General features: G+C 48.3%; 1 long non-coding RNA gene across 2 annotated transcripts; it reads left to right on the top strand.

Annotated features, from left to right (window-relative positions):
- The first annotated feature begins 17,607 nt into the window (after positions 1–17,607).
- Positions 17,608–19,679, top strand: LOC147341675 (uncharacterized). 2 transcript variants are annotated; one of them, XR_015157600.1, is made up of 3 exons: positions 17,608–17,993; positions 18,502–18,731; positions 19,327–19,679. It is a non-coding gene; the product is annotated as an uncharacterized LOC147341675 (long non-coding RNA). The 2 variants fall into 2 exon arrangements; XR_015157599.1 differs by lacking the exon at positions 19,327–19,679 and having other exon boundaries at positions 17,610–17,993; positions 18,502–18,825.
- The last annotated feature ends 384 nt before the right edge of the window (positions 19,680–20,063 follow it).

Genomic DNA, 20,063 nt, shown 5'->3' with positions numbered 1-20,063 from the left:
ATCAACAGAGGAGCTTTGTGGGCTACAGTCCATGGAGTCGAAAAAGAATCGGACAGGACTTAGTGACAACAACAGTTAGGGCTTTATCCAATAAAACATTGAAAAAAAATGTTTAACTAATTTAACTTTTTTAATGAAGGCAACCAAATTCTGGGTTTAGTGTCATGCTTAGTCACACCTTCCCCACATCAAGATGCTAAAGTAACAATAAGAAGAGAGGATAATGGCGATAACAACAGCTCACTCCCATCTGGTGAGTCATAAGTGCCGGCCATTGTAAGGGCTTAACACCTATTACCTGTTTAAGCTACCAGCTCGCTCTGCCGTCATTTCATTTTAAACAAGCACAGGAGGTGCAGAGGCTAAGTGACCTTCACAGGGTCACAGAGGTCACTCGCACCTGCTTCAGCCGGGATGGCCTCAGAGCCTCAGCTTCACCCACTCTGCTCCGCGGTCACCATGGTCCGCTGGAAGCTTTCGCAGTTTCGCTTATTGTTGTTAAAATCGTGGATCCCTCTGGCATTTAACTGGGGGCGGGGAGATACAGGCTCATTCCCCACCCCACCCCACTCCGGGGTGAAATAGTAGTGTGTGGTCCTTTCCCCCAACACTCCACTGTCCCCTGGTTTGAAATTACACTTTAACCCAGCCTCCACCTTTGCTCTGGGCACCTGAGAAGCAGGGTATTTGCTGCCACATTGGTAAACCAAGGATGTCCGAGCTGGTGAGTCCTGAGGAACTCAGGGTGAGAAAGCACAGATCCGGGCACTGGAGAGCTGGGGTGCGAATCAAAGGAGAGATTTCAGGGAGCCCAGATGCTTGCATCTCCCACACTGAGAAAAGCACTGAATTCCTTAACTTGGGATGTCAGATTTTCTGTAATTAACAACACACTTTTGACATTCAGACTACCTGCTCTTTGTTGCAAAACCTCTGTATAACCCGGCTCCCACTCTTGCCTCCTTGGAGAAGCTCTCTCAGGGTCACTTGAGATGCTGTCTCCCAGGCTTAAGTCCTAAATATTCCCACCGAATAAAACAACTCTTAATTTCTAGCTTGTGCATGTCTTACGAGTCAGCAACCCTCAGTCCCCAGGGAGCTGATTCAAACTCCATGACACACCGGCCCCCAAATGCTGAAGTCCAGCTCAGACCTCTTTCCTGAGCTGGACTCACAAATCCGGTTTTCTGGTCAACATCACCCCTGGGATGCCTCCCTCTGAACCCTACATGCCCCCAACCAGCAAACCTACTCTCCCCTCCGGCATCTCCCAGCTCAGCAAACGGAAGTTCCACCGTTTCCGGTGTTCAGGCCACACACCTTGACCTCCCTCCCCACACACCCTCACCTAATCCATCAGCAGGTCTCATGTAAAACACAAAAGCGGGTTTGGAGCATGAGGGCTCCGCCCAGGGTCCGCTCCATCGCTTCTCAGACCTCTGAGTGAGATCCAAGAGAAGAGCAGACCCGCGGCCCCTGCAGACCAGCCGACCGGGACGACCTTGACCTTGCTCCGTGTCTCCATTCAGCCTGTATCCTTACTGAGCAGCGTTCCAGACACCCTTGACCCGCGATGGCTTAAAAAACAATCACAACCTGAAAGCTGAGAGTTGTTCTGCTCAGTGGGAATTTTTAGGACTTCAAGCCCAGGAGACAGTATCTCAAGTGACACTGAGAGATTTCTCCCGGGAGACAAGGAGATGATCGAGGGTTTATAGACGTTTTCAATAAAGGGCAGGGACTCTGAACTCCTAAAGTATTTATGAATTAAAGAAAACCAGATATTTCAGTTGAGGAGCTTAGCACTTTTCTATGCAGGGGCGTGGACTCCGGGCTCACCACAGTCGTTCCTTTCCCATCCACCAGAATCCTGTATTTCCACATCCCGAGTTTCCTTGGGGCTCTCCAGTGGTGGCTACAAATGCCGATGACTGTGCCATCCTTTGTTTACTAATATGGCAGGAAATATTCCATTTCTCATGATTAAAACCAGCAGCCAGGAGTAGAGGGAAAGTTTTCAAAGCATCTGTAGAAAAATGCACGTAGGAGGACAAAGTAACAATGCGAGTAGGCTTTGCTGCCGAAACGTTGGCCTCTGTGCACTGATGCTGAGTAGGAACACAGCAGCAGAGGTTTCGAGGAAACGGAAAGAGTGGCCTTATGTCTGCGCCAGGCCAGAGGGAACACGGCAGGCTAGCGCCTCGGAAACTGCCCCTCCCTGGGGAACAGGGAGCGGTCTCACTGTCAGGGCTCATGCTCAGGGGTTGGTGGCAAAGATCAAAGCAGTGACAGTCTCGCATTCCTCTGATGGGTGGTGGTGAGATAAGTAGGCGTCAGCCATTAACCTGCAGGTTCCAACTGGCCTGGGGTCTACATGCTTGCGGGCAGCTTGCCATGGTTAATAGTTAACTTCTCCCACCTGGAGGGGTTTTCGGTATCAGCCAAACAGTTCAAAGATATCCCTAGGTGTATCGCTCGAGGGGGAACCAGGGCCTTGCCCCAAAGTGCAACTGCTGTTTTTCTGGACTGTTTCTCCATTGATTCACATCCCCTCCCTTCCCTAAACAGAAACTGCTTGAGTCTGCCCCTTGGACCTTAGGGAAGGTCGTGGAGGCTGTAGGAAGCCTATTTCCTATAACCAAAGGAATGAGGGGGACACAGAAAGTCTTTGTGCCCAGGAGCCCCACAGGGTCCTGCTCGGTATCATTACCAGAGACAATTCAACTTAGAATACAGGAGAGCAAGCTCTGGAAGAAGCTGTAGACCTGAATTTCTATATTCAGCAAGAATTCCTTTAAAAATGAAGGCAAAGAAAAGCCCTTTTTTTTCAGACTTCAAAGAGCTGAAAGGATTACTAAGCAGCAGACCTGAACATCAAGAAATTTTCAAAGAAATCCTTCAGGCAGGAGGAATGTGGCATCAGATGGAAATCTAATCCACCTGAAGCAATGATGTGTACCAGAAATGATATACATGGAGGCAGAAATATCTTTAAAAAAGAATTGGTCGTTCGAAGTAAAAATTGGAACAGTATAATGTACGGTTTATAATGTGATTTAAGTAAAATGTATGCCATTAGCACTAAAGCTGAGTGGAGGCAAGGACACGTATGCTATCGTAAAGCTCTTATACTACATATAAGTAGCATAACATCACTTGGGGGTACACAGAGAAAAATTCAAAATACGCAAGATAAGCCCCGACTTGTCCAGCAAAATAGCAAGACAAAGAATTATAACTAAGAAATAATTGAAGGAAATAAAGTAGATTCAGCAGAAAAAAAGAAAAGAAGACGAGAAAAAGAAGAAGAAAGAACATATGGAACAAATAGAAAACTAGTAGCAAGATGATAGATTTAAATTCACCATATTAATAATCACATTAAATGTAAATGGTCTAAAAATCTTAATTAGAAGGTAGACATTGTCAGGTTACATTAAAAAAGAAAATCAAGACTCAATTATATACTCCATACAAGAAACTTGCTTCAAACATAAGACACTACTACATTAAAAGTGAATGAATGGGAGATAAACCCATGTATTGTGGTCACCTGGTCTGAGATAAAGGAGGCAAGAAGACACAATGGAGAAAAGACAGTCTCTTCAGTGAGCGGTGCTGGGAAAACTGGACAGCTACAGTGAAAGAATGAAAGCGGAACACGGTCTAACACCTACACGGAGATAAAGTGGATCGAAGGCTTGGAATGTAAGCCCGGTTATTATTAAACTCTTAGAGGAAAACACAGGCAGAACACCCTTTGCCATAAATCACAGTAGGATCTTTTTCAACCTGCCTCCTAATGAGGACAAAAGTAAAATAAAGGAGTAAGACCTAATTAAACTTGAAAACTTTTGCAGAGAAAAGTTCATTAAAGTGAAGTCGCTCGGTTGTGTCTGACTCTTTGCGACCCGTGGACTGTAGCCCACCAGGCTCCTCCATCCATGGGATTCTCCAGGCAAGAATACTGGAGTGGGTTGCCATTTCCTTCTCCAGGGGATCTTCCCGACCCAGGGATCGAACCCAGGTCTCCCACATTGCAGGCGGAAGCTTTAATCTCTGAGCCACCAGGGAAAGGAGACCATAAATAAGATGAAAAGACACCTTTGGAATAGGAGAAAATATTTGCAAACCAAACAACTGGCATGGGATTAACCTCCAAAAATACAAATGGCTTGTCAGTTCAAGATCAAAAAGACAAACAACCCAACCCCAAAATGGGAGGAAGACCTGAACAGACATTTCTCCAAAGAAGACATACAGATGGCCAAGAGGCACATGAAAAGATGCTCAACATCACAGATTATTAGAGAAATGAAAATCAAAACTACAACGAGGTACCACCTCACACCAGTCAGAATGGCTATCTCTGAAAAATGTATGAACAACAAATGCAGGAGAGGCTGTGGAGAAAAGGGAACCCTCCTACATTGTTAGCGAGAACGTACAGTCTCTATGGAGAAAACAGTTGTGAACTGGTACAGTCATCATGGAGAACGCTATGGCGGCCCCTTAAAAACTAAAAGTGGAACTGCCGTGTGACCGAGCAATTCCACGCCTGGGTCACACCCAGAGAAACATCACTCAAAAGACACAAGCACCCTAATGCGCACGGCAACACTATTTCAACGGCCCAGAGCTGGAAGCCATCTGGTGTCCATCCGCATAATAGCTAAAGAAGATGCGGTACACTAAATAAGAAGGAAATTCAAAAACAAGCGGACACGCGCGTGTAGCTGATTCACTTTGCTGCACAGCAGAAGCCAACACGGCACTGCCAGCACCTTTGTGCTCCAACAGAAACTAATTCAAGAGAAAGAAGTCACGGGGCCTGCACGTGGACTGTTACTCAGCCGCAAGAGGAATGAAACTGGGCCATTTGCAGAGATGTGGATGGACCTAGAGCCTATCATACGAGTACGTCAGAAAGAAAAAAACACCAAATACCGTGTATTAACATACGTGTGGAGTCTAGGAAAATGGCATAGATTATCTTGTTTGCAAAGCAGAAATAGAGACACAGAGAACAAACATACGGTCACCAAGAGGGCGAAGGGAGAGGAGCCGGGATGAACTGGGAGACAGGTTGACGTGTGTACACCGCTGTGTGTAAGAGACAAGTAACAAGAGCCGGCTGTACAGCTCGGGGACGACCCGACGCTCCACAGCGAGCCGACCGGAAAGGAGCCCGGAAGGGAGCGGGTGTGTGCATGTGCTGATTCACCGTGCTGTATAGGAGAGACTAACTCAAAATCACAAAGCAACTACACTCCAAAGAAAATTGATTTTTAAAAAAGTAAACGAGTGGGAAAGTATCAGAGCTGCTTGTATTATCTTAGTACAAAGAACATTTTGAGCAAAGAGTATCACCAGACTTAAAAAAGCTCATTGCATAGTGATAAAGGGGGTCCATTCATCAAGAGAGCAGCATCTTTAATGTGAATGCCCCTAATAACAGTGCTTTAAAGCACACAATCCCCTGTCCATGGAACTCTCCAGGCGAGAATATTGGAGTGGGCGGTCATTCCCAATCCATGAAGCAAAAGTTAGGGCCCTGAAAAATAGACAACTCTGCAAACATATACTAGGAGATCTGAGCAACTCTGCCAATGATACGGAGCACGACTATGCAGAAATCAGGATGGCTAAGAGGCTCAATCACCGCTGTCGATGGAAGCAGCGCGAGGACCTGCACAGAGCACTCTACCGCACGGCAGGACGCGCAGCCTCTTCAAACATACACAAAGTGTTTACCGAGAGAGACCATATTGGGGGTCTTAAAACAGTTTTCATTCAATTTGGTTGTTCTCATTGTTCAGTACTTAAGTAGTGTCTGACTCTTTGCAACCCCACGGACTGCAGCACACCATGCTCCCCTGTCCTTCAGTATCTCCCAAAGGTTCCTCAAACTCATGTCCATTGAGTCCACAATGCCACCCAATCATCTCATCCTCTGTCGTCCCCTTCTCCTCCTGCCCTCAATCTTTTCCAGCATCACGGTCTTTTCCAATGAGTTGGCTCTTCACATCAGGTGACAAAATATTGGAGCTTCAGCATCAGTCCTTCCAATGAATATTCAGAATTTATTTCCTTTAGGATACACTGGTTTGTCAGAATTGTCTAGGATTGAAGGCAGGAGGAGAAGGGGACAATAGAGGATGAGGTGGTTGGACGGCACCACCGGCTCAATAAACCTGAGTTTGAGCAAAACTCCGGGAGACAGTGGAGGACAGAGGAGCCTGGCCTGCTGCAGTCCATGGGGTCACAAAGAGTCAGACACGACTGAGGAACCGAACAACAACAAGGATTTGTCACAGCTTTTCTTCCAAGGAGCAAGCATCTTTTAATTTCATGGCTGCAGTCACCATCTTCAGTGATTTTGAAGCCCCCCAAAAATAAAGTCTCTCACTGTTTTCATTGTTTCCCCATCTATTAGCCATGAACTGATGGGATTTGATGCCGTGATCTTGGATTTTTGAATGTTGAGTTCTAAGCCAGATTTTTCACTTTCCTCTTTCACTTTCATCAAGAGGCTCTTTAGTTCCTCTTTGCTTTCTGCCTTTAGGGTGGTCTCATCTGCATATCTGTGGTTATTGATATTGCTCCCAGCAATCTTGATTCCAGCTTGTGCTTCATCCAACCCGGCATTTCGAATGATGTGCTCAGCCTATAAGTTAAATAAGCAGGGTGACAATATACAGCCTTGACGTACTCCTTTTCCTGTTTGCAACCAGTCCATTTTTCCATGTGGGTTCTAACTGTTGCTTCCTGACCTGCATACAGGTTTCTCAGGAGACAGGTCTGGTATTCCCATCTCTTTAAGAATTTCCCACAGTTTGTTGTGCTCCACACAGTCAAAGGCTTTGGCATAGTCAATTAAGTAGAAGTAGATGTTTTTCTGGAACTCTCTTGCTTTTTCTATGAGAAAAATTGCCATTTGATCTCTGGTTGGCAATTTGATCTCTGGTTCCTCCACCTTTTCCAAATCCAGCTTGAACATCTGGAAGTTCATGGTTCATATACTATTGAAGCCTAGCTTGAAGGATTTTGAGCATTACCTTGCCAGCAAGGGAAATGAGTACAATTGTGTGGTAGCTTGAACATTCTTTGGCATTGTCCTTCTTTGGGATTGGAACGAAAGCTGACATTTTCAGTCCTGTGGCCACTGCTGAGTTTTCTAAATTTGCTGGCATACTGAGGGCAGCACTTTCACAGCATCATCTTTCAGGATTTGAAATAGCTCAACTGGAATTCCATCACCTCCACTAGCTTTGTTCATAGTGATGCTTCCTAAGGCCCACTTGACTTCACATTCCAGGATGTCTGGCTCTAGGTCAGTGATCACACCATCGTGGTTATCTGAGTCATTAAGAACTTTTTTGTACAGTTTTTCTGTGTATTCTTGTCACCTCTTCTTAATATCTTCTGCTTCTGTTAGGTCCATACCATTTCTGTCCTTTATTAAGCCCATTTTGCATGAAATATTCCCTTAGTATCTCTGATATTCTTGAGGAGATCTCTAGTCTTTCCCATTCTGTTGTTTTCCTCTATTTCTTTGCACTGATCACTGAGGAAGGCTTTCTTATCTCTCCTTGCTATTCTTTGGAACTCTGCATTCAAATGGGTATATCTTTTCTTTTCTCCTTTGCCCTTTGCTTCTCTTCTTTTCTCAGCTATTTGAAAGGCCTCCTCAGACAACCACTTGCCTTCTTGAATTTCTTTTTCTTGGGGATGGTTTTGATCATTGCCTCCTGTGCGATGTTATGAACCTCCATCCATAGTTCACCAGGCACTCTATCAATCAGATCTAATCCCTTGAATCTATCTCTCACTTCTACTGTATAATCACAGGGGATTTTATTTAGGTCATACCTGAATGGCTTAGTGGTTTTCCCCTACTTTCTTCAATTTAAGTCTGAATTTTGCAATAAGGAGCTCATGATCTGAGCCACAGTCAGCTCCCGGTCTTGTTTTTGCTGACTGTATGGAGCTTCTCCGTCCTTGGCTGCAAATAATATAATCAATCTGATTTTGGTATTGACTAGCTGGTGATGTCCATGTGTAGAGTTGTCTCTTGTGGTGTTGGAAGAGGGTATTTACCATGACTCCATCTGTGACCCACTGTTATAAAAACCTTCTCACTTTTTCTTGTGTTGAGATGTAGTTTTTAAAGGTAGAAGTCTCCCCTTGTTTGGCAAAGCAATAGAGCTGTCCTTTCCTGCTTCACCCGAAACCCTGTCTCCGGAGTTTGATTCAGCACCAGTGCACAGAGCAGGAGCTTTCAGTGACGTTAGAAAGGAAGACATTTCTGAAGTCAAAGTGTTAGTTGCTCAGTCATGTCCAGCTCTTTGTGACCCATGGACTGTAGCCGGCCAGGTTCCTCTGACCATGGAATTCTCCAGGCAAGAATCCTGGAGTGGATAGCCATTCTCTTCTTTCAGACTTTCGGATTAAGTTGAAACAACCAAATTGACATTATTCACAGAAGACACACATGAAAAGAAAGTTACAGGTTGGTTGGAACTGCTTTTGAATACAAATAACAGAAGACCAAGGAACAGTGGTTAATGAAGTAGATTTATTTTTCTTGTAAAAGTCTCGATGTGTGTGGCTGCTGGGGTTGGAAAAGAACAAGAATGTATATATACATATAAAACTAAATTATTTGCTGTACATTTTACACTAACACAACATTGTAAATTAACTATAGTTCAAGTTTTTTAAGAAAATAAGAGAAAAAGAAAAACATGCTAAATTTAAAATAGGTGGAAGAAAACAAGTAAGGGGGAAAAATGGTACAAATCTATGAAGTAAGAAACAGAAAATTAATGAAGCGCAAGCTGACATTTTTTAGAGGATCAAAAAAATTGATAAAACTCAATCTAGACAGATGGATCCAGAAAAGGAGAGAAGACGCAACTCATCAGGAATATCCGGAATGAGTGGTGGTTACAAGAGATCCTCCAAAAATGAGAAGAATAAGGGTGTTGCCTGAAAAACTGGGTTGGCCTCATGGTAGCTGTTGAGCCAAAAGGCACATCCAAGCCAATGATGGAGAGAAGAAAGGGTTTGTTATTCAGAGCACGTAAGGAGAACACCGGTGGCCTTTCCCAAAGCACTGTCTCCCGCCAGAGTCCAAGGCTTACGTGATTGAAGTCAGGAGGGTCAGAGGAGGTCATCTCCACCCCTTTAGGACCAGCAGGTCTGGCGGCTGAGACTTTAGGCTCAGCGTCACCAGTGAAGCAGAACCGAGCTTTTACAGCTGAATTTTCATCTTTGATGTTGTTACTTCTCTTGCCAGGCTACAGTTTCTGCTTTTGTTCCCGTTAGATCATTATTCCTGAGACCCATTCAAGGGTAAGCCTTGTGGCCAGGCTTAGGCCCCCCAGAATGGCTGCTCTTACCTCAAAAAGGAGGATAGAATGAACAAGTTATGCCAACGCATTCAACCACTAACCCAAGACACGCAGATGACACCACCCTTATGGCAGAAAGTAAAGAGGAACTAAAGAGGCTCTTGATGAAGGTGAAAGAGGAGAGTGGAAAGGCTGGCTTAAAACTCAACATTCAAAAAGCTAAGATCAAAAAAAAAAAAAGAAAACTAAGATTATGGCATCTGTTCCCATCACTTCATGGCAAATGAATGGGGACAATAGAAACAGTGACAGACTATTTTCCTGGGCTCCAAAATCACCGTGGATGGTGATTGCAGCCATGAAATTAACAGATGTTTGCTCCTTGGAAGAAAAGCTAGGACAAACCTAGACAGTTTATTAAAAAGCAGAGACATCACTTTGCCAACAAAGGTCCATCTAGTTAAAGCTATTATTTTTCCTTTAGTCACATACAAATGTGAGAGCTGGACCATAAGGAAGGCTGAGTGCCAAAGAATTGATGCTTTCAAACTGTGGTGCTAGAGAAGACTCTTGAGAGTCCCTTGGACTGCAAGGAGATCAAACCAGTCAATCCTAAAGGAAATCAACCCTGAATATTCACTGGAATAACGGATGCTGAAGCTGAAGTTACAAAATTGGGTCACCTGATATGAAGAGCCGACTCATTGGAAAAGACTCTGATGTCGGGAAAGACTGAGGGCAAGAGATGGTTGGATAGCGTTATCGACTCAGTGGACATAAGTTTGAGCAAACTCTGGGAGATAGTGAAGGACAGGGAAGCCTGGAGCGCTGCAGTCCCTGGGGTCACAAAGACTGAGTTCTGACTGAGCGACTGAACGACAACCAACTATTCAGCTACTCAGATGAAATGAACCAACCACCGAAGCTCATGGAGAGAGGCACAGACGGGGACGTCCCTGGGGCTCAGTGGCTAAGACTCCTGTATCCCTGCTCAGGGAACTGGATCCCATATGCTGCAACTAAATGACCTCAAATGTCACAGCTAAGACCCAGCACAGTCAAATAAATTAAATAAAGATTAAACAACAAAAAAAAGAGACAGACAGACAGACAGATATGCCTCACGGCCCCATATCTGTCAAAGAATTGAGACTATAGTTTAAAGCCTTCCCTCAAAGAAAATTCAAGGACCGGATGTCTTCACTGCTGGATTCTACCACACATTAAAAGAAGAAGTAGTACTAACTCGACACCAACAGTTCCATAAAACTGACGAGAAGAAAGAAAGCAGTTCCTGCTTCATCCTTTGAGGCCAACGTTGCCCTGACACCACAAACAGTAAGCATATCGGAAGGAAAGAAAGCAGCAGATGGTGAACACGAGGGCAAGAGACCTCAACAAAAGGTTAGCAAACCAAATTCCAAAATCTATAAAAGGGTACCATATTATGACCAAGTGGGGCATATCCCAGGAATGCCATGTAGTTTAAACATTTGAAAACCAGTGGGTTTAATTCGCCATGTTAACAGACCAACAAGCAAAACCATGCAATTCTCCAAAAGTGCACCAAAAGCATTGCACAAAATCAAACTTCCATGCATGAGGAAAGCATCCCAAAAACAGAATAAAAGGGAATTTCTACCACAGAATTGTGGAATTTCCATAAGGCATCTATGGAAAACTCTCATGGAATTCCCTGGTGGTCCAGGGCTCAGGACTCGGCACTTTCAGCGTGGTGGCCCAGGTTCAATGCCTCATCTAGGAAGTAAGATCCTGCAAGTCCCAAGGCCCCAAAACAGCAGCAACAAAAATGTGCAGCCAGCATCATCCTTAGTGTGCAAAGCTGAATGCTTCCCCCTGGGGCCAGGAGGAGGGTGAGACCGCCTGCACACACCATCGCTGATCCACGCAGCCTGGGGCTTCAGCTGGTGAGGTGAGGGAGAGGAGAAAAGCGCGTTCAGATCGGAAAGGAAATAAAGCTGGCTTTATCAGGGGAAGACATGAATATCTTTGTAGAAATCCTACAAGAGTGACTAGGACTGATGTGAGAATTGAGCAGGATCTTAGGACAGAAAGTCACTAGGCAAAAATCAACTGTGTCTCTGTTACCAAAAGCTCGGCCTCTCTGCACACCACTGTTGCACTGTTCGGTCTCTGAGTTGTCTCCGACTCCTTGCGATCTCACAGACGGCAGCACGCCAGGCTTCCCTGTCCTTCACTACCTCCCAGAGTTTGCTTGAACTCGCGTCCATTGAGTCGGTGATGCCATCCAGCCATCTCATCCTCTGTCGTCCCCTTCTCTTCCTGCCCTCAATCTTTCCCAGCATCAGGGTCTTTTCCAATGAGTCAGCTCTTCACATCAGGTAGCCAAAGTATTGAAGCTTCAACTTCAACGTCAGTCCTTCCAATGAACACTCAGGGTTGGTTTCCTTTAGGATTGACTGGTTTGACCTCCTTGCAGTGCAAGGGACTCTCAAGAGTCTTCTCCACACCACAGTTTGAAAGCATCAATTCTTTGGCACTCAGCCTTTCCTGTGGTCCAACTCTCATATCCGTACGTGATTACTAGAAAAACCGTAGCTTTGGCTGTATGGACTTTTGTCGGCAAATGGATGTCTCTGGTTTTTTTGCTGTCTAGCTTTGTCCTAGCTTTCCTTCCAAGGAGCAGGCGTCTTTTAATTTCATGGCTGCATTCATCATCTGCAGTGATTTTGGAGCCCTGGAAAATAAAATCTGTCACTGTTTCCCCTTTCTCCCTATCTGTTGGCCATGAAATGGTCTGTGCACTGCTGCCGAATCAAATCCTAGAGACAGAGTTTTGGATGAAGTAGAAAAGGATAGCTTTATTGCTTCGCAAGACAAAGGGAGATACACCAGGCTTCTGCCTTGAAAGACTATGTCTCAACCCCAGAGAACTTGGTGAGGGTTTTTATAACAGTGGGTCAAAGGTGGGGTCTAAAAAGATCGGGGTGTGAACTGGGCTTGCGCTCCCCTCTGACTGCAGCCATGAAATTAGATGCCGTTTGCTCCTTGGAAGAAAAGCTGTGACAAACCTAGAAAGAGTATTAAAAAGCAGAGACATCTCTTTGCTGACACAGGTCTGCATCGTCAAAGCTATGGTTTTTACAGTAGTCATGCATGGATGCGAGTTGGATCATAAAGAAGGCTGAGCCCCGAAGAATGAATGCTCTCTATTTGTGGTGCTAGCAAAGATTCTTGAGAGTCCCTTGGACTGCGAGGAGATCAAACCAGTCAATCTTGAAGGAAATCAACTCTGAATACTCACTGGAAAGACTGATGCTGAAGCTGAAGCTCTAATACTTTGGCTATCTGATACAAAGAGCTGACTCATCGGCTGAGACAGTTGGATGGCATCACCACCTGGACGGGTAGGAGTCTGAGCAAACTCTGGCAGGTAGTGAAGGACAGGGAAGTGTGCGGTCCATGTCAAAGAGTCAGACGCGACTTGGCAACGACAGACTCATCTCTTATCAGGTGGTCAGTCTCCCAATCTTGGTGACCTTCTCTTCTCCCTTTTATCTCTCATCAGTTGGTTTCATGGCTGCTCTTCCCTCAAGTAGCAACTGTTTAAATCTGCACTTCGAACTCAGGGAAAGTAGGTCATGGAGACTGGAGTCTTGCCTACAAGAACTGGGGGAACAGAAAGGCCTCTCTGCCTGGGAGCCTCCCAGGGCCCCATTCAGATTCATTTCCACTCACTAATAATGAACACTTGGAAATCAAAGGGGTTTGGCTGGGCTTTTTATTTTGTTTAATTTTTGGCTGCCTCGCAGGGCACATGGGATGTTAGTTCCCCAATCAGGGACTGAACCTGTGCCCCCTGCGTCGGAAGGGCAGGACACTGGGTCACCAGGGAAGCCCCAGAAACGGATGCCCCCTGCGTCGGAAGGGCAGGACACTGGGCCACCAGGGAAGCCCCAGAAACGGATGCCCCCTGCGTCGGAAGGGCAGGACACTGGACCACCAGGGAAGCCCCAGAAACGGGAGTTTCAGAATGCCACGCACAAGAGAAAGCAAATAGTAAATATTTAGATTATAATTTGACTAAAGAGGACCAAGACTTGAACTCTGAAACCATAAAATATTTAAGAGAAATTATAAAATAAACAGAGATATACAGTATTCATGAATAGAAAAAAAAAGTGAAATAACTGTTGTTCCCCAAATGATCTACAGATTCAACCCAATCTGAGTCAAAACTCCAGGAGAATATTTTTTGTAGAAATTGACAAGCTGATTCCAAAATTTATATGAAAATGCAAAGGACATAAGATGACTAAAATAAGTCTGAAAAAGAACACTGATGAACAGCTTACCCTACCTGATTTATTATAAAACTTCAGTAAAGGCCAAACATGTGATATTGGTATAAAAATAGACACATAGGTAGATGGATCAGATTAATGTCCAAAACCAAACCCAGGCACACATGGCTAACAAGGAAATTCAATAGAGAATGGATTATATGCCTTTTAGACAGAAGGTGTTGGAACAGCTAGGTCACCATAAGGTAGACAGCACAGCTTACCTCACATTGTAAACGAGAAATAATTCATGGACCTAATACAAGACAGAAAGTAGTGAAAGTTGTAGGAAAAAAATAGGTGAAATCTTACTGACCTCAAGGTCAGGAAAGATTTATTGAATAAAACATGTTAAAAAGAGCATAAGAGGAACAAAAACCAATAAACTTGACATTAATTTTTTTAAACTTCTCTTTGAAAGACACTGTTCAAGAAGTGAAAAGACAAGCCACAGGCATGGGGGGAAAAATACTTACGATGCATATATTTTTTTTGCAAAAACACAAAGACTTGTGTCCAGAATACATAAAGAAGTCTTTCTGCTCAATAATAAGACCACCCACTAGGAAACAGGGCAGAGATGTGAGTGAACACTTCACAGAGAAGGAATGGCTGGTGAGCACTTGGGAAGATGCCCTGGTTCCTGAGTCATCAGGGAAATACAAACGGGAACCGCAGGAGAAACCGCCGAACACCTGTTTGAACAGTTAAGATGACGACTGCACGCCACAAAAAGGGCTGTGAGGCTGTGGGGCCACGGAACCCCTCGCGCAGGCCAGTGGTCGTGGAGGATGAAGCGAGCACTTTGCAAACAGCGCTGGAAGACATCTTTAAAAACTACCCACTCTTAGCATCTGACACAGCTGCCCCACTGCTGCGTACTTACTCAGGACCCAGAGCAGGCGTGCCCGCAAACGCCCGCAACAAGCGTCCCCGCAGCTTCGGATGACGCGGCCCTCAGCTGGAATCCACCAAGGGTCCGCCACACTTACCCGGAAGGACAGCAACTTCTTATAGGGGCTAGTCATGCTCAGTCGCTTCAGTCCTGTCCCCTGAGGACTGTAGCTCACCGTGCTCCTCTGTCCATGGGAGTCTCCAGGCAAGAAAACTGGAGTGAGTCGCCATCTCCTTCTCCAGGGGACCCCCCGACCCAGGGACTGAACCCACATCACTTATGTCCCCTGCGTTGGCAGGCAGGTTCTTTGCCACTAGCAATACCTGGGGAGCCCCGAGTATAGGGGAGTACACGTCAACAAAAAGCAGGAGCCCTCCTGCACCGCTGGCGGGAATGGAAGCTGGTGCAGTCACTGTGCAGAAAGTATAGATGTTCCACAAAAAACTGAAAATGGGATCACCATACAGCCAGCAGTCCCACTCCTGGTGGCGGACATGGACAAATGCGTATCTGAGAAGATACACGTTCACACCCCAGTGTTCAGGCAGCACTGCTCATAAAAGCCAAGACTCGGAGACGACGCAAGCAAGCATCAGCCAAAGAACATATGCAGAACACGTGCCCTGTGCACCGCGGAGCACGGCTCAGACACAAAAAAGGCTGAAATAATGCCATTTGCAGCAACGTGGACACGACCAGAGATTACCATACTGAGTGAAGCAAGTCAGAAAGAGACAAACATATGATCTATTATATATGATACATGACAAATGTATAGTGTATGATATCACTTATATGTGGAATCTAAAAAAATGATACAAACGAACTTATTCCTAGGACAGAAAGAGAGTCACAGGCATCGAAAGCAAACTTATGGCTACCAAAGGGAAAAGGGTGGGGGACAGATTTATTAGGGTTTCGTATTAAAGCGTGCACACTACTATATGTAAAATAGATAACCAGCAGAGACCTACAGCACAGGCAACTATACCCAGCATCTTGCAATAATCGACAACGGAAGAAAATCCATATAACCGAATCACTTCGCTGTCCACTTAAGACTAACACAGCATTGTAGATCCAAGATATTTCAATAAAAATGTTTTAAAACTAATGAGATTGATCGTGGGGGCAGAACAATGCTCCCCAAAGACACCCACATGCTAACCCACGGAACCTGTGATCACATGCAGTTACAAAGGGGAATTGAGGTTGCTGGGCAGTTGACCTCAAAATGGGGGATTATCTGGATTACTCAAGTGAGCAATGTGATCACGAGGGGCTTACAAGTGGGTAAGGGAGAGAAGACGGAAATGGGGGGGACGTGTGACTGCCTGACTGCTGTGGGTTGGGGACTGGCCGCCGCCAGTGGTGGCTTTAGGGGTGGAGGTGGGCTGCCAGCCAAGTAATGGGGGCCCCCAGCAGCTGAAAGTGCCAGAATCCAGGTTTTCTCTTGGAGTCCCCGGAGGGAGCTTGGTCCTGTGACCCCTGGATTCAGGCCCAGTGAAACCCGATTCAGACCTCTGGCCTCCAGATCCGCAAAGTCCTAGATCTGGGTTGTTTCGGGCCGCTCGGTACACGGGGCTTTGCTGCTGCAGCAGCAGGAACCTCCTTCCCTAACGGAGGCGGGCGGGCACCTGAATCTCCAAGTCATGATGCGGAAACAGAGGGAGCAGAGGAAGGGCCCCGAGCTGACCCCCGTCCCGCCCGCCTCTGGGACAGGAGCGTGTCTGCAGGGCCGGGAGTCCAGGCCACCCCGGGGAGGCCTGGAGCCAGCAGGGCTGGAGGGGAGAGGGGACTCGGGGCGGTGGAACGCTTGTGGTGGGTCACACCTTGGGACCCAAGGTGGGCCCACAGAGCAGCCGCGGAAGGAAATGCTCAGGTGTGCGCTTGGAAGACGTGGTTTGGGGCAGGACCAGAGACACAGACAAGAGAACAGGCTTGTGCACCAGGAGAGACGGAGACAACGGCTGGACTGACGGAGCAGGGCTGACGCACAGGCAGCACCGTGAGGGAGACAGCCAGCCAGGGGAGCTGCTGTCCAACACAGCGGCTGGCTCTGCGCTCACCTAGCGGGTGGGAGGGCAGGGCAGGGGCGGTCCAAGAGGGAGGGGATCTGAGTGCACATGGAGCTGATTCCCTTCGCTATGCAGAGGAAACCAGCACAGCACTGTGAAGCAGCCGTACTCCAGTTAAAAAATAAACAGGCGTTTCCCTGGGGGTCCAGTGGCTAAGACTCCTCACGCCCGCTGCAGGGGCCGGGCTGCAATCCCTGGTCGGGGAACTAGATCCCACAGGCTGCTTCGAAGGCTGCGTTACTGCAACAAGGACCCCGTGCAGCTCCATAAGCAATTAGAAATAATTTTGAAAAAAAGAAAAAATATATAAATAAGGCTTTTGAAAAACAAAGGAAGATAAGGATTTCAAGGGTAAAAGGGTTTTTAAAAAGATGTGGTTTCCTGCAGGTCCCAAGCGCACCAGATAAAACGGGGAGGGGGACACGGTGCAGCCTGTTGGATGGTCACGAGCAGGTGCAGGGGAGGCCGTGTGGGACCGGTTAGGAGGAACGCGAGGGCATCCTCACAGGGTGAGCAAGCTTCTGCGAGAGTGGCATCGGAAGTGGCACCTGCGGACAGGAGTGGGGCAGGGCGGAGGGGCCAGCACCCCCGGGCCCAAGGGGGAGGGTCTCTGGGGTGGATGGGTCTGCAGGGACGGCCCGGCCCTAAGGCCTGAACTTGGCTCTGTTTCCAAGTACTCTAGAGTCCTCGGGGAGTTTCTGGAGGACAGGACAGCTGGGGAACGAGGAGGAGGCGGAGTCACCCTTGACGAGCCCCCGAGTCTGGGGGTCCAGGGAGCACAGCAGAGGACTGGCAGGCCCCGGGTGGGCCTGGGAGAAGGGGCGCAGGGGAGTACTTGCGGGGAGGAACGCACAGCTCTGTCTTCCGTCCTGGGAAGTCAGCACATGACCCAGACAGAAATAGCACGAACACCAGCTGCTGTTTAGAAATAGCTGCTATTTGGAAACAAGCTGTTATTTAGAAACATGGAGGGGAGCGTAGCAAGAATCTACTGAAGGACAGAGCGGGGCGCCTCGGGGGAGGAAAGATGGGGAAAGACTGAGACGCGTCCCCAAAAGTCACCGTTTGGAGTCCTGACCCCCCCAGCACCCCAGAAAGTGACAATTTGGAGGTGGTGCCTTTAAAGTCAGGGTTAAGGTAAAATGGAGTCACGGGGCTGGGCCCTAATCCCGCAGAACTGGAGTCCTCGAAGACACAGACACTCACAGAGGGACGACCCTGTGAGGACACGGGGAGGAGACGGCCGTCTGCACGCCCGGGGGGAGGCCTCAGGAGGACCAGCCTACACCTGGGTCTCGGATTCCAGCCTCCAGGACGGGAGACAGGAAGTGTTCACCCTGTAAGCCCACAGGCTGTGGTTCCGTCCAGGGAACCCACACTGACGCTCACTGAACAACCTCTGAGCACCCTTGGCCTTCATCACAAGGGGCATAAAGCTGGTAACACAAAAGCATGAGTCCATCCAAGGAGGGGCAGGAGGACTCGTTGACGCTGGGAGGCTGCTTCTGATGCGGGGACAACAGCAGGAGGGCTCTGGGCTGAAGGCCCTGTCCCCGGCCTGTGTGGGGGGAGAGGGGCACGGAGGCTGGACAGACGCCCCTGGCCCCTCTGTCCTGGGGAGCTCAGCCCTGGGAGCCAGACGCCGGGGTGACAGTCCTGACTCCCCCGCTCAGGAGCTCCTCACGTCACCTGTCCGAGCCTCCGTCCTTTCCCGTGGCGGGCGCTCGGGCTGCCCACGATGGCCGCTCTCTTGCCCTCAGTACATTTCTGCTGACCGGTCACCACCTCACTTTCACCCACTCACCTCGCTGAACTTCGCTCTTAGTCATAGAGTCTGATCCCTACAGGTCTACCTGACCCCGGCCCCAGCAAGTGAGGACTGGTCTCATCTTCAGATCATACAGCTGGATTGGTGCAGGTCTACATACTTGTCCCCGGGGCCAGTGAGTGAGGCCTGAGCTATTCTCACTAACAGGCCAGGACTATCTCGACTGCGACCATCGTCAGAAGGGCAGGGGGGTCACGCCCCTCTGCTGGTCTCCCTCTAACCCGGGAGCCAGCCTGACGTCAGCTTCAGGTACGTGACCTGTAACCTCCCCACCACAGCCCACTGCATGTGGCCGGTCGCTCCGGGACCACCCCTAGTCCATTAAACCATCCGCGTCTCTCTCTCACTGACTCTGGGCTCTTTCTTGGGTCTTGAGCGGGGCAGGCACAGGGCTTGCCGGCCTGTGGGGTGAAATTTCCGATGCCTGTGAAATGGTATCATGGCTCCATCTCTCAAAGCATCTCAGAGGCTGGATGCTCCCTACGTGAGCTTTCTGGGCCACCTTCTGCCCTGGCGTGGTAAACATACAGGGATGCATTCATCCCTCGGCCTGTGGACTCGCGGGTGAGGGGCCAGTGAGGGTGACTGCCTCCCCGCTGCCCCAGGGCTGAGCGGTTTCCAGAAAACGCTCTCGCTTTTAAAGCAGGAAAAGCCCCGGCTGACTGGGTGTTTGGTCACCCGCCCGGGGTTCTGGGTCACTTTGCTGCAGGGACTGAGCCAGTTACCACCAATGTCAGGCTTAACACAGGTCGGACACCTTACAGCAGGGCAGGGCATCCAGCGCAGGTCTCGCGGGCTGGCTTCTCTTGGAGGCCCCAAGGGCAAACCCGTTTTGACTTTCCAGCTTCTAGAGGTCCCGCATCCTTGGCCTGCAGCCTGGATGGCCTCCTCCATCTTCAAAGGTGGCGGCGTCGAGACTTCCAGACTCTCTCGGACTCTGACCCTCCTGCCCTCCTCTTGTGGGACCCTTGTGATCACCTTTAGGGCGTCCCCATTCATCCAAGATCATTGCCACATGGCGGCATCCTTCCGCTGATTATATCTGCAACGTGCCCTCACCACGTGGGGTCACACAGCCCCAGGTGCTGGGGACCCAGAGGCTGTACAGCTCAGGGCTCTCAACAGACACAGAACCGATAGGATATCTGACTATCCCAATCTACCTTCCTTTCTCGTAATGAATTGATCGCCCGATTACGGAGGCTGAGTCCCAGTGTCTAGGGTCTCCGGGCTGGAGGCCCCAGAGCAGGCAGCGCGGCTCCGGTCTGCGGCAGTGTGGACCCAAGTCCCAGCTCAAGTGGTCAGGCATGAAGACAGTGGAGGGCAGAGGAGCCTGGTGTGCTGCAGACCACGGGCTCAGAGTCAATCACGACTCAGCGACTGAACAGCAGCTCATCAAGAAACACCCTCCCTGACACATGTTTAACCAAATATCTGGGACCCCCAGGGGCCAGTCGAGTTGACACAGAAGATTCACCTTCACAGGCGTGGCTGCCTCGTGGGGGATTAGGTGGCAGGAGGGGTGGCCAGAAAGGCAGCTCAGAGTGGGCCCCAAGCCCTCTGCCCGGCAAGGACCTCTGT

This window comes from Bos grunniens, chromosome 29, assembly GCF_055505025.1.
Source record: "Bos grunniens cultivar Pamir isolate PY7600 chromosome 29, Bosgru_T2T1.0, whole genome shotgun sequence".
Classification (NCBI taxonomy): Eukaryota; Metazoa; Chordata; class Mammalia; order Artiodactyla; family Bovidae; genus Bos; species Bos grunniens.
The sequence above is the reverse complement of the archived record's forward strand: the minus strand, read 5'-3'. Positions and strand labels throughout refer to the sequence as shown.